General features: G+C 46.0%; 1 long non-coding RNA gene across 5 annotated transcripts in view; it reads right to left on the bottom strand.

The window, feature by feature from the left end:
• LOC128117010 (uncharacterized) overlaps positions 1 to 15,184 on the bottom strand; it is a 166,227-nt gene that overhangs the window by 32,674 nt on the left and 118,369 nt on the right. For all 5 annotated transcript variants that reach the window (XR_008220669.1, XR_008220670.1, XR_008220671.1 and 2 more), the window contains exon 3: positions 2,579 to 2,658. This is a non-coding gene — a long non-coding RNA (uncharacterized LOC128117010). The remainder of the gene's footprint in view (positions 1 to 2,578; positions 2,659 to 15,184) is intronic.

Genomic DNA, 15,184 nt, shown 5'->3' with positions numbered 1-15,184 from the left:
GGACATTTGAGATGTGCCCTTGGGACTTAGAGAAACTCAGAGGAAGTCTGAAGGTCCAAGAGGACAGAGGGTGACCACAGAGCCCGACTTAGAAATGCTTCAGAAGCACTGTTGGAGGGAAAGGGCTTTAGGGGCTCGATTCAGGAGTAGCTAAGGCATCCATTTGCCGACTTGGTGAATATTCGGCAAGAAGCCGTATTCACTTCTTATCGCCATTACTGATACCAGCCCTCCGCTGTTCAAGACCAAGAAGGTTGTGAAGAGAGAGGAGGAAGAGGGATGAGAGGGGACTGGGGTAGAAGATGACAAAAGCACATACTATGTATGTGTGAAGATGATAAAAATGAAACCCATGTTTTACAATTAGGAAGCATTTATTTTTAAAAAACAACCATCTGCCTGAGGGTCAGTACACTTTAATTTGATCAGAACTCCGGGAAATGTCATAACAATCCAGCCTGTGAGAGGAGGGCTTGGGTCGCAGGTGTCTCTGGATATCCACGTCTCTTCCAGAAGAGCACACACCAACTGCCTGTTTCTCTTTTTGCATTCATAGATTCCTGAGCCACAGAACAAGAAAGGAAAAGGCTACGGAGAGAAGCAAGGTGGCATTTTAAAGATGCATATTGTGTGCATGCATGTGCTCTGTATGTGTGTGTATGTGAAGGCGCGTGTGCGTGCATGAGCAAGCGAGTGTGTATGGGAATATGCGTGTGCCTTATGTGTGCATGTGTGTTCAACACAATGCTTCTGTGAGCTGAATCATCTGCCTCCACATCACCATATGGAATGTTGAGATTACAGATTTCAGCCACCACATAATATTTTTATTCTTTAAGTCCCTTTTTGTTTTATGGAAACACATCCAAAGTAGGACTCACAGGATTTGAGCCCTTGCTCAAGCCCATCTCTTGGCTGGGTTAATGGTTTTTACCTCGATTTTTCCATCCACCAGCTTCTTTCTTAGTAAACATGCTGAGTGTAAATTAGACTATTAACTACGTGCACGCTTCTTTTGTGGCTAGCACCTAAACACGATGACTTTCAGAGAATCATTATGACCAAGCCATGCATTCATCCATTCATTTAACAACTATATTTGAACAGGTACTACGTATCAGACGTTGGTCAACAGAATTTATTGCTGGACAAAACTCAATCCTCCTGCCTGTGACTTTAAAGGCCAATAATGAAGACAAGAACTGATCATATAATCACACAGGGAGAGAATTACAAATTGGCATATTTAGAATTGTAGCATTTTGCCGTCATGGTCCAGAAAAGGCCATGTTTTCACTATTAGATGTCCTCCTTCGTTCCCTACTTGGTATGTCAGTTCCCTTTAAGCAATGACAGATTCTAAAAGGACGGTTTCCCAACACAGTGTGCCACTTGTCACTTTCAGCTTTAGATAAGGAGTAGACTTGAGATTTCCAGATGTCACTGAGTCTGCACTGGGTGAGACAGAAGAAATGTTGGCACACATTTAAAAGCAGAGAAGCAAGGCCAGGATTAACAACTTTCCCCGGAAGAACCTTGGGCCAGTTTACTGGCAACATTGTATGTCGAGCCTGGAGCACACATGTTAAGCGAAACAAGCCAGAAACCAGTATCACATGAAATCCAAAACACAAGACTCACAGAGACCATGAGCGGAATGGTGGCTACCGGGGCTGGGGGAGGGCGAGGAACGGAGAATTGGGAGAATAATGCGATGTGGTCAAACAGGAAACATTCTCCGGCAAGAGGAATAATTTCAAGAGATCTCTTGTTGTCCTGGTTGGGCTTTGCATGGGGTTTGTTCCTTTGTTTGGGTTGTTGTTGGCTGCTTTGGTTTGCTTTGTTTGTAAACGTGGCATAAGCTAAAGTTATCGGTGAAGAGGAACCTCAGCGGAGAACAACGCCTTCATCGGGAGCCTTCATCGGGAGGCCTGTCGGCAAGTCAGGAGGGTATCTTCTTGATTAATGATTGATGGGGGAGGGTCCAGCATACTGCGGGCCGTGCCACCCCTGAGCAGGTGGTCCTGGGTTAGTATAAGGAAGTAGGCTGGGCGAGTCACGGTGAGCAAGCCAGTAACCTGCTACATGGCCTCTGCTCCGAATTCCTGTATGACAGGCTACACCTGTAAGCTGAAATAAACCCTTTCTTCCTCTAGCTGCTTTTGGTTATGGTGTTTTATCACAACGATGAAAAGTCACTAGAACCATGGTGACTATGATTAATAGCAATGTTTCCATTAGGTGTGAGTGTAGGTTTTTTTCAATGTTCTACCACTAAATACGTGTAAAGTAATATATATGCTAATTAGCTCAGTTTAGCCATTTCACAGTGTGCATCTTAAAACCTCATGTTCTACACCATAAATGCAACCTAAGTTTTTGCAAATAAACACGTCCTTCATCTGGGGTGACAGTAGCAGCTGGCTTGTCACCTTTACTCTGTGCCACAGGACTCTTTTATAGCACTTTATAAATGCTGACTCATTTAATCATTGCATTAGCTCTCAAGAGAGGTGATCATAGTGGTGCTATTCCCATTCTACAGATGAGAAAATTAAGGTGCAAAGGGAATACTCACAGGCAGCAAGAAGAGCCAGGATTCCAGGCCTGCAGTGCTCTCACAACCTGTGTGGTGCTGCTCAGCATCACTTGGGGCATCTGCTGGAACATGTCAAAAACTGTAAAGGTTTTGCTGTTGCTTGTCTCAATAACTCAATCTGTTCTCCCAGTGACATTATCCTTTTCCATATCTAAATAATAACTTCTACTTGATAAGTCCTGGTGGGAGTCCCAATCACAGCAAAACAAAATGTTTGATTTTTTTCAATGGGAAATGTGGTGTACTGGGTTTTTCTAAGGTGATTTTATAACTACTTTCTAAAAAGACGAGGCTCAACCCCATCAGGTTTGAGAGAGACATCTAGTTCCTTTATCATCACACGGGGGAACTGATTAGAGGTTTGATAAAAAGCTCTGCCCTGCAAGAAATGACTCTGCCTAACACTGAAGTCAGTTGAACTCCGAAGGTGGAAACCCCAGTCTGAACTGGCTGTGTCCCATGGACTCTCAAGGCCACACCCTGTCATTTCCGGCCTGCCTCTTTCCTGGCTTCAGTCAGGCCAGATTTCAAGAGTGGACGAAGAGAACACAGGCAAGGGAGACATGTTTGGGCAGGTTGACATGCGGAGGGTGCCTTTGGCCATTTTTATGGTGTCAAGCTTTCCTTCTCTTGGGCTAAAGATTAAGCAACCATCATAAATAACATTCCCCAATTGATTTAAGAATTCATACAGAAAGGTTTTTTTTTTTAAGTAGTAATTCTTAAAATAAATATCAGAAGGCTGTACTGAAATAAAGAATTCCTACACAGGCTAGTTTCGTAGCTGAGTGGAAGAACCTTTGCCTAGCAGGTAAAGAGACCTGGGGTTTGGTTTCTAGGAACGGCTCCCTCCTTCCCCTGCCACACATCCTACATAAACAACTATTGACTGACAGACGCAATACAGCTTATAGGACAGTACGGTCCAGGAGAGGTAGCACACACCTTTAATCCCAGCACTTGGGAGTTAGAGGCAGAAGAATCTCAAGTTCAAAGTTATTGTCAGCCACGTAACAAGTTCAAGACCAGCCTGGGCTATAGGAGACCCTGTCGGGGTTGGGGATTTAGCTCAGTGGTAGAGTGCTTGCCTAGCAAGCGCAAGGCCCTGGGTTCGATCCTCAGCTCAAAAAAAAAAAAAAAAAAAAAAAAAAGGAGACCCTGTCTAAAAACACAGAGATCTCTGGGGCAACTGCTAACAGGTGTGCTAGAGAACAAGAATTTTACCACGAGGCTGAAAATGGAGATGATGGACAACTGTGTGACTGGACTAGAAATCCTGGATGGAATTTTTAAAAATACTTTTTCCCTTATGAGATACAGTCTTTGGGCCATGCAATACATGCATGCAGTCTTGTGAATAATCTTCACTTTGGAAATAAGAAAAACAGCTTAGCTCTAAAATGGCAAGCCTTAACTTTAAAGAAAAGAGTATACTTGAGCATGTGGTTTGACAGTCAGTCTGATTTGAATCTCCCAAACTTGGCATGAAAAATGTTAGCTGTAAGCAAGTGTGTCTCTCTCCAGAAGAACCATCAAGTTGAACAACAGCGATTAGCTGACAAAGACAAGGCCAAAATTCCACAGCCCACCAACTATCATATTAAAACTAAGAGCATTTATGCAGGGCACGTGACACCAAGGCCCCCTCACCACGCCCTTCATGTCAAATGTTACTCCCATAAATAAAATAATTTTAAGTGCTCTGAGCTGATACTCCAGCCAGTGGACATTCTTGTGTCTGACAAAGGCTATGATATTGTCCAAAGTGGCTTAGTTTGCAAAGAGGGTAGGGAGAGGCAGGGTATGGAGTTAGGGGGTTTTTGTTTGGTTGGTTGGTGGGTGGGTGGGTGGGTGGGTGGGTTGGTTGGTGGGTGGGTTGGTTGGTAGGTGGGTGGGTGGGTTGGTTGGTTGGATTGGTTAGTAGGTTGGTTGGTTGGTGGGTGGGTTGGTGGGTTGGTTGGTTGGTTGGTGGGTTGGTTGGTGGGTTGTTTGGTTGGTTGGTGGGTTAGTTGGTGGGTTGTTTGGTTGGTTGGTGGGTTGGTTGGTGGGTTGGTTGTTTGGTTGGTTGTTTGGTTGGTTGTTTGGTTGTTTGGTTGGTGGGTGGGTTGTTTGGTTGGGTGTTTGGTTGGTTGGTGGGTGGGTTGGTTGGTTGGTTGGGTTGGGTTTTACAGTTAAGGTACTTGAGATGAGCGTGACAAAGGACTGAGTGACTCAGTTTGCTCAATGGCAGGTGAGCAGGAATCATAAAGAAAATAAAGGGATTGGGATCCGTCCCTGGTGCATGGGCAGGCTTTGGGGAGTCCGGTGCCTGCGGTGTGACGCCTTGCGCAGCCTTGGTGCAGTGGGGAGGGGCTTGGACCTGCCTAGGCTCAGTGTGCTGGACTCTGCTGACTCCCGGTGGGAAACCTTGATTTGGGGGATGTGGGGATTTGGGGTGGCTTGGGAGGGAGGACTGGAGGGAGGGAGGAGGGAGAAGGTGGGATCTGTGGGTGGTATGTAGAGTGAGTAGAAATTTTCTTAATAAAGAAAAATGAAAAAAGGAAAATAAGAGGATGTTGTTAACCCTGATTTTCCTTTCTTGACAACTTCAATGAAGGTAACAGGTCTTGGAACATAAAAATCTTACAACCATTCAAGCTGAAACAGCCATACACATTACTGAAGACCCAAGGCAGCCCATGTCTGTCTTTCAACACAAGACCTAGGAAGTGACACCAGACAACCCAAAGGTGACAGCTGTAGTTTAGGCGAGGTGAGTGGTGTCCTGGGAGCGTCTAATCAAACAATCACAGAAAAGTTTCAAAACAGTAAGCCATAAAATCAAATGACTCAAACTAGGTAATAAACGAGAAGGCACGTCTGTGAAATGCCCGGCACTCTACAGTGTGCCTGATATACATTTTGTCCTCCTTCACTGGTGAAAGAAGCTGGGGCTCAAAACTTTTGTGTGGCATTCCCATAGGACTACAAATCCTCTTCTCTTTCCACCATCACCCATTTCCCAGAGATGAGAACAGAACCGCCATACTAAAACAGAAGGCAGTAGAGTGACATGGAAAACCAACTCTAAATGATGTTGAGTGGAAATATCACACAAGTCACATGGGTCACAGCCATGTGTGTTTTACAACACATATGGCAAAGCCTGTAAGGAAGCGTGGAAAACTCTTGAACATGGAGTTGGGTTAGAGCAGTAGGATGACAGCAGAGTCTAAAACTCCTATTTATGTTGTTGTGAACTTAGATACCTACACATCTCTAATATTTAAATGGTTAGGGAAAGGTATTCAACACCATCAGAGAAACATCTAGGAATATGGATAAGAGGAATTTTCATTATTGTCTAAGAAAAAAAAAGGATCTCATGCTGGCCATGAGGAAAAAGAAGTTACTAGATCAATGACAACTGAGAACGTTCAAAGACATGTGCCAAGGGACTTGTGCAAGCCAGGCTACTGTTAGGCAATGTGGGAGCAGCTGGAGGGAAGGGTAGCTGAGATATCTCAATTTTGCAACTTGAAAATAACGTGTGGTACGAAGCATGTGTACAAGGGACTTTATTGTAACTGCTGTGTGGAGCAGGGTTGGAGGGAAGGAGAGGGCAGGGCAGGCTGACTGGGAGCTCCTGGGGGTGGAGCCCCAGCTTCCCTGAGCACTAGAACACAGCTCTCTAAGGCAGGCCACAGGAGAGTCTCAGGTAAATGCACTTGCTGTCCAGGTGTTCCTTCTTTAAAATAAAGATGGACTAGCCTTGATCACAGTGAGCCCAGGAGGCTTTGTCCACATCATTCCAAGGTGAGCATGTGCACAGAGGTCCACAGGAGGAAAACAACACTAAGAGAGAACATCTGAACAGGTCTTTCCCCTGACGGTGAGAATCCCAGGCAGGTTTGGATGTCTCTGGTGGGTGGGCACCCATGCCACACCCCTAAACAGAGACGGTGAAATGTCCTGACTTGCATGTCATTAGTCACCAACTGACAAGCCAAGCGCAGAGTAGAAGGGCAAATGTGGGTCTGCTGGGATGATGGACAAGCTGTCAGAGGTAATGCGGACATGCCTCCTTACGTACGTAATGGTTTGAAGCAACAGCTGGTTTGGGGCCACACAATACGCAGACTGTGCATCGCTTTTGTGTGACTTCAACAGTGGACCCGGCACATATTTCAGGGAGACAGAATCTAGTTCTAATTATGGAAATGACTGCGCTGATCAAATTACCCACAGCATGTCTTGCATTACACCGAAGAAACAATTCTAATAAGGAGCTTTGATTTGATGATTAAAAATTTGCCAGCCATCTCGGTAGGCCTTTGAAGAAGTGGAAAGTGCAACCAATGGTAAAGGACAGACAAGGGCAGTGGGAAGAGGCTTACCCTTCATACACTGCAGCTGCGGCTGTGGGTTCACCTTAATTACCACCGCTCGGCTTAAAAAATAGCAATCGTGGCCGGGCGGTGGTGGCGCACGCCTTTAATCCCAGCACTCGGGAGGCAGAGCCAGGCGGATCTCTGTGAGTTCGAGGCCAGCCTGGGCTACCAAGTGAGTTCCAGGAAAAGGCGCAAAGCTACACAGAGAAACCCTGTCTCGAAAAAACCAAAAAAAAAAAAAAAAAATAGCAATCGTGAAGAAAAGGAGCTATAGTTCTCTATAAACTCTGAACAAAAATACTGGGTTTTTAAAATTATTCTTTTTATAAGTAGACCTACTGCATACCAAAACTGTATCATATTTGCTAGATTTTTGAATAAATATGTTCCTCAATTATAAAGGATTCGGGGCTGGCACAGTGGCACACGCCTATAATCCCAGCACTTGGGAGGTGGAGGCAGGAAGATCTGGAGTTCAAGGCCATCCTGGAGTATGCCATCCTGATGTTGATCATCTCATTGACTGTGCGCTAGTCTCTAAAAATAACAATTAGAGACTTACATCTTCACCTTTGCCTTGCTCCTGTGTGCAGGAAGAGGGGTGACTTCCTCCTGAGGGAAGACGTGAGGAGGGCGGTTAATAAAGCATCAGGGGGAGAAGACCCCAAACCTGCTGGAGGCAGAAATTCTTGTCGCTTTTGCAAGGGAAGAGAATGAAACTTCTGAGGACTCCAGAGGGCAACAGAGAACTCAGTAGCCCGATAGACATCGCATACGTTCTTGTCACTGCATGCTCCTGGTCACGGTAAGGACACCACACGTGATCATGAGATTCCCCACGCCACATCTACTTTGACTTTTCAGGTAGATTAAAGAGTCGGCCCACTTGTCCTGATGGGCAGTGCCCATTCCTTCTTGCCATCCTCTTGTTTTGCCTCCTGCCCATCACCCATCTACATACATCAGCGTAGGTCAGTGAACACAACAACCAAGGCAATATTTTATCCACGGAATGCTAGCACACCTTCAGAGATGCCCACATCCCAATGGAAAATCCGTCACTAACCCAGATTCTCCACAAGAGGTAACTGCCGGATGGCAGGTCAGAGGTCAGAGGTCAAGCTCGGGGTGCTCCGCCTTCCTCTGGCTGGCCAAATTATAACCAAGGGTAAAGAACAAACTTATGAATTAAGTTTCTCTCTGCCGACAATTTACTAAACAACCTGAACTGACTTGCCTAAAAATGGCCTACTGGTTAACCTGCGGTCGTTTGTACGTTTCCTGCCTTCCTCTCTGATGACAGGCATTTCATTCATCCCCTGCCCTGTGCTCAAACACGTCCACAAGACCAGACCCCAGACAGTGACTCTTCTTCGTGGCGAAATGACTAAGGAAGCTACGCCTGAGCTTCCTCTTTGGAATACAAAGTTACATTTTGAAAGGGGAGGGATGAATTTCAGGCTTCACAGACACACAGAAGAAAGCTAAGTTCAGAAGAAAGGTCACTGAGAGCCTCATCTACAAATCCTGCCTCACCCAAGCCTTCGCACCCACACACCGCTGATGTCTAGGAGTGGCCAGCATCCCATCACTTTCAGGTCACTTGCAGCCGTATCACTGGTGATTATTTCCTGAGTGTGTTTGTTTTCTGTGGCTTCTGGAAGCTTGCGGGGATGCCGTGCCTACCCACGAGAAGTAAGCCGGCACAGGGGTGTGAGCCTGGACTTCCTGAGCTGCGACTTGAGACACTTCCAACACGCTCACTACAGCTGAAAGCACCAACATGAAGAGTCTTCCCTTAAGGACCTGCTTCACCCACAGAGACTCTGGAGGAGGCAGAAGAAAAACTTTACCTTGATGCCAACTAGTTGGTTGTCTTGGCTCTCTCTCCCATTCACCACCCACCAATCCCCGCATAAAAACAAGTTTGCTTCCACGCATTTCCATGCAGGCAAAACCTGGAACGGCTGTAAGAGAAACACACTTTCTCTTCCTGGGATCTCTCACCCCCGGAAGAGCTGGCACACGCCAGTGACCGCACCACAGGCTTGGAGTCCGACACCTGGGTGTAAATCCCTCCTCCTCCACCGCTCACTGTTTCTGGGATACAGCAGGCAAGCATCTACCTTGATTATTCTGAGCTCTACCTTCCGCAATGATAAAATGAGTCACCAGCCACTTGACAAACTGATATGAATATGAGACAGAATGACGTGGGCAAAGCATTTTTCAGACTGCCATGTAACATAACATAGACTTGGAAATTCTTGACTCCTAATTCATGCTCTGTACTTTTCTGTTTGTTTGTTCATTGTTTGTCCCTCTCCTGGTCAAAGCTGGATTTCTTGAAGTGACACACTGTGTCTCTTTCTAATACTATCTAGTTGCTCAGAGTAGACACGTATCTTAGACATTGGTTTTCCTTTTTCTCCGGAGTGGACCTGATCTCCAGTCTGACGACTGCGTGCTCTGAAACACAGCCTCAGTCAATCCCCCCTCCCTGTCTCTACTATAATTACTCAAGACCATATCTTTTTCTCCCTAAACTACCATTATAACCTTTTAACTCCACTTATATATCCGTCTCTCTTGATTCCAACAGTCTTGCACATTCCCCATTATTGTGGATTTTCCAAAACAGCAATGTGCCCTGATGCTCCCTAAATAGAGTCTTCAGGGACTGGACCATTACCTCCTGGACACCATCCAGATCCTTCAGCACAGCATTCAGGGCCTAGGACCACAGTCCCAGTGGTCCTTCCCTGCTCTCAAGCACTCCTTCCTCCCAGAACATTCCACCTTGAGAGCTGCCCTCCTGCCTGTGGGTCTTTTGACCATAGCGCTCCCCCACACAATATTCCCCTTTCGTCTCTGGCTGACTCTCACATAACCTCTAAAACTCAGTCTCTAGAGGTCTTTCCTGAGAAATATCTCTCACAAGCCATGCACTACACTTACTTCCTGTTTGCCTGTCTCCTGTCTAGAGCTGGGTTTCTTGAGAAGAAGAAGAAATGTGTACACCTTGCTCTCTTGCAAACCAGCAGCACAGGGCATTTGCTAGAGACCCTCTCCAGGTTGTGCCCTGGGCACATGGTTAGAGGCGTATCTGCTCTCCATCCGTGCTATTTTGTTATATAGGTGCCTGGAGGAAGCAGGGTTTGTCTAGCTAAGATCTCCCTTTGAAATGTCTACTTGGCCTGAATAATTGACCACTGGTAGGTACGAACATTCTTGGGTAACTGCCTTCTGAATGTATTCTCGTGATAACCCTGGAACATAGATGTTATCTCAAGTTTGTGACTGAGTCACCTAAAACTGCGCCAGTGCCTCTGGACAGTGACTTGCTGGTGTACTCAGGAGGCGGGGTTGAGTGCAGTGAGGGGCTACTGGTGTAAGACGAACTTGAGTTCAAATCCCTGTCTTTTCACCTATGAGCTGTGCAGTCCTCACGTCTTTGAGCTTGCAGAGAGGAAAATACAGCTCATGGAATGATACAAAGTCCAAATTAAAAGCATGTGAGTCGGGAACTAGCAAGGTCCCAAGGGAACCCAAGACCATCCCAAAAGCTCAACAGCCGATTCCTTCCACAGCTCTTGCACTCTGAGGGCAGGGCAGCTCGGCGTGAGTAGAAGGCAGACATGCTATCTAAAGTCACACTGGAAATCTAAGCTGCAGCACAGAGTTCCCTGATTCCCGCAATCAAGAACGCTGAGAGGATTGCTGTCCGTGACATCACAGACCCGCACCTTCTAGAAAACGCAGACTTTGCCAGCCATCAACTGTTGAGACTCTGTGTGAAATACGGAAGTATTTTCAACACCACAAAATGTGTGTGTGTGTGTGTGTGTGTGTGTGTGTGTGTTATTAGCGCGCTAATAAAAACAAAGACCAAATGTCCCCAGTGACCTTGACAGGATTCTGAGGACCCACTCCCTTCTTCCATCATTTATTTCAGTCATCTAACCATGGCTCTGGGTTCTCTTTGAGTGTGTGCTTCAGCTAACACATCGTTAATTCTGTGGAGTATCTTGGCTCCATTTGTTAAAACAAGGCCACCCACTCACAGGTATGAGAGGGATGAAGTTTTCCACTTATTATAATCTTGAAACTGTGGACATTTATAACAGACCATCATTAAATACTAGACAGTAGAAATCGATATTTTTTATGCTCCATACTTGAGTTTTAAAAATACATCATTCAAGCCAGAGGAGGTGGCTCAGGCCTATAATCCCAGAACTCAAAAGGATCAGACAGAAGGATTGTCGTAAATTTTAAGCCAGCCTGAACTAGGTATCGAGATCTGACCAGTCTAGGCTAACAGTGAGGCCATGCTTTGAAAATAATTGATAAATAAATAATAAAAATAAGCCACAAACGTTCATTGTTCATTTAATGGGAGAAACTGAGACAGAGAAGGATTGAACCACTTCCTGGGGCCACATGTCTAAGTGGCAAAGCCAGAGATCTAAGTCTTCAGGAGACAGACCTCATCTGCCATTCTGACGGGCACCTACTACCCGGAAGCCCTGGCTACTGGGAGCCACTGGCCTGTTTCAAAGGTCTTCCTACGATACACCAACTTCTACCCCATTTTGCCTAATAGAGCAAGGAGATAAGTAAACCTGTGTGTAGATTCAGGCTAAAGCGAACACGCAAACACGCAAGGCAGAGTAAACGGATGCCTGGCCCAGGAAGAAAGGAAGGAGGAGAAGAAAGTGAGGAAGCTGACGACTGGGGACAGCTCTGTGACGAAGGGAGCATTTGAGACAGACCGCACGCTCCACCGCAGAGCCTCACTTCTTAGCTCTCAGGGTCACTCTGCTGTTCTCATTAGAATTTCTATTCTAGTCGTAGTGTTGACCCAAGTCCCAGCACCTGTTAGGACTTTATCTTGCAGTCAAAGATCTGGCGTGCCTCTCTGTCTTCATTTCTGCAAGACTGTTGCCTTTAAATATTTATCTTTTCATTATCTGCCTCTTACCCTTGACCTTGGTGGATTGCTACAGGAGCTTCCCCTCAGCACTCCCTGTTCACAGAGTCTGAGTCACAGAAACGGCCCAGATGAGGGCAAGAAAGGGGAGAAATGGTTCCTGGGTTTAACAGGACCCTTCATTCCTTCTGAGGACAACAGCATCTTTGCTCAGAATATACCTTTGGGGTTTAGATGTCAAATCATATTTGCAAAACGACATCTAAATGCATGCATCAAGTCCAGATCTTTAGTAAAATTGAACCCTATCATTAGCTCTTTTGGAAACGCCCTTCAGAAACGCCTGCCTTAAATCCCAGTACTTAGGTGAGTATTTACGTTTGAGCGGGTTTAACACAATTCATTGTCACTAGCCTTGTGTTGGTGGGCTGTTCAGATGGGCTAATAATAACCTGGAAACATTTGGCATGAGTGTAGAAATAATAACACTTGTGCATAAAACTGTCACTCATCTGACATTTAACTCTTCGAACTCCCTGTCCCAAGAGGTCTTCCTGGCTTTATGAGGCTTTGAGTTACATCCTAAGACCTAAATGTTCGCCTGTAATTCCATCACTCTAGCAGCAGAAACATGAGGATTTGGAGTTTAAGGCCATCCTTGCCTACACAGCAAGTTCAAGGCCAGCCTCAGTTACACAAGACCCTTTCTCAAAAAAAAGCAAAGGAACTGAACATCCAAAACTCAGACGCAAGCAAACATCCTCTTGAGATCTGCATATCCTGGTGCTCAGTGTAGACGCAGCCCCATTCCACTCCACAGTGAAAGGAACGGTGTGTGCTTACACATGGTCCAGTCAAGACGGTGCCCCGCTTGTCTTACAAACTAGTCTCTGTGCATCCCTCCCTCAAGGCAGCCAGAGCCATTTCTCAATTGTGAGAGTCTAGTCAGCCCCTTTCTGGGTCAGAACCACCCCATGAATCCTCAGCCTACATTGAGGGTCAGGGTCTATCAGTGACATCATTGAGTGTCACCCCCATTCCTCCCCAGCCCCCTACCCACAACTTTACTTAGCACTGTGCTAAGGCTACCCTTCAGAGGCTGCTTCTCTTTATCACCCTCTAGGCAAACATTTCAATTCACTTTGTACATGCCAATCAAACATCTACCATCTTGGCTCTGTTACTCCTCCACAACACCTTCTTCATCTGGGATTCCTCCACTGTCCCTGTCGGCCCTGACAGTGACATTTCTACACAGTACTGAGCTATCCACTGGCATGGCCTCAGCTACCCACACCCTAGAGTCCCAGAGGCCATGATTATTTCCTTTCCATATGTGGTGATTTGACTGAGAATGGTCCCCATAAGCTCATAGATTCAAATGCTTGGTCCCATGGAGTGGCACTTCTGGAAAGGATTAGAGGGTGTGGCCTTGTTGGAGGAATTGTGTCACTGAGGGTGGGCTTTGAGGTTTCAAAAGCCCATGCCAAGCCCAAAGTCAGTCAGTCAGTCTCTCTCTCTCTCTCTCTCTCTCTCTCTCTCTCTCTCTCTCTCTCTCTCTCTCTCTCTGCTTCAGGATTAGGATGTAGCTCTCAGCAATTTTTCCAGCACCATGTCTGCCTGCATGCTACCATGCTCCCTGCCATGTCAATAATGGACTAAACCTCTAAAACTGTAAGTGAGCTCCAGAATAATGCTTTCTTTTATAAGTGTTTCCATGGTCATGGTGCCTTTTTACAGCAATAGAACACTGATGAAGACACCATCCCTTAACTAAGTACTTCACACATGGGAAATTCTCACTAAATACCTGTTGAACAAATGGATGAAAGAAACCAGTCACATTCATCTTCCGCTGAAAAGCCACAGACACCCCAACAGCTGCCTTTTCCCAGACGTACCCCCTCAACCACTACCACATTCTCTCCTGTAGAGGAAAGAGATAGAGACTCTCTCTACACCCTTCTTATGGGAGTTCTCTAATGGGCTCCAAGAGCTTAAGTACTCAAAAGTCTGATTAGCAGGAGACCAGTTGAATTCTGGAGACCTTCACAAGGGAATGGGTCTGGAGAACTGACGGAAGAATAGTGCTCTTCTACTGTTTGAAAGAACACTGCATCTGTGACCAACGTCAGGACCGAGGGCAGGTGAACTGGGGTCATAAATTCTAAGGATGTTACTAAGAACTAGATGAGGGTGTGGGGGGGCATGGCAGGTAAGGGCTACTTCAATTTGTTCACTCAACTTCATTGTAGCTCCAATTCCAGTCTCTTGTGACTGAAGCTACTCCCCACACCTGCCATGAGGAGGACATCCCTCCTGAGACAAGCTTTATGACTTGCTGTACTTAGGGAACATGGGTCAAAGGGCCTCTCTGAAGTTACGGCTCCTTGGGTGGTTTCAGCTTGAAATGATCGATGTATCCAGTTGCCACATTCTGCCCTTAACTCCTTCACTGCCACAGCTGCTACCCCCAAACCTTGGTGTCCAGGCAGTAGCAAAACTTGACCCAGGTTCAGCAAGAGACTCTGTCTAAAAACGCAGGTGGAGAGCAATTGAGGAACAAGCCAATGTTGATCTATGGCCTCCACAAGCACGTAAACACCCACAAACATGCAAACATACAAATCCACCCACCCCGCCCAAAATATAACTTACTCTAGGGAAGGTTTTGATGAACTCACAAAGTGGATCCTCACAGTGTTTTCCTAATTTTCCAGGTGCAGAATGTTGAGTCAAAAAAGTAATAAATTTCTGACCGTGGGGCCCTTTGAGCTGGTGAGAGGTGCTTGCAAGTCCCAACTCATACTCAGTGTTCTAGAACAGCTGCCAAACCTCCATCAACTCCTGGGAGAGGTTCTCAGGCCCCAGGAAGTCGGTGAGTCTCACATTGTACCTGGATGGACTAGCATTCTTCTAAAACTGCTGACACCAAGACCATTTGAAAGTAGACATCTTTTAGTTTTTAGAGTGAAGACTCCAGGCAGGCATCACAGTTCATGCCTGTAATCCAAGCCCTCGGTAATCCGAGGCAGGAGGATTGCCGTGAGTTCAAGGCCAGTGTGGAACACACAGTGATTTTTCAGACAAGGCTGAGTGATAGTGTGAGATCCTGTCTAAACAGCAAAAACAAGCAAGATCCTGAAAATATATCACTATTTAATTAAAAAATTAGAACAAGAACAAGGCTTCACATTTAAAAGCTAAGAAGGTTTCCAGTGCAGCTGGTCTGGTTAAGCAGGCCTGAACGCTACATTTCTTACTTACTGAACGACTTAACGT

The sequence above is a fragment of the Peromyscus californicus genome, unplaced genomic scaffold, assembly GCF_007827085.1.
Source record: "Peromyscus californicus insignis strain IS unplaced genomic scaffold, ASM782708v3 Scaffold_20__1_contigs__length_68692818, whole genome shotgun sequence".
NCBI classification, from domain to species: Eukaryota; Metazoa; Chordata; class Mammalia; order Rodentia; family Cricetidae; genus Peromyscus; species Peromyscus californicus.
This window is presented reverse-complemented; position numbering and strand designations above follow the sequence as displayed.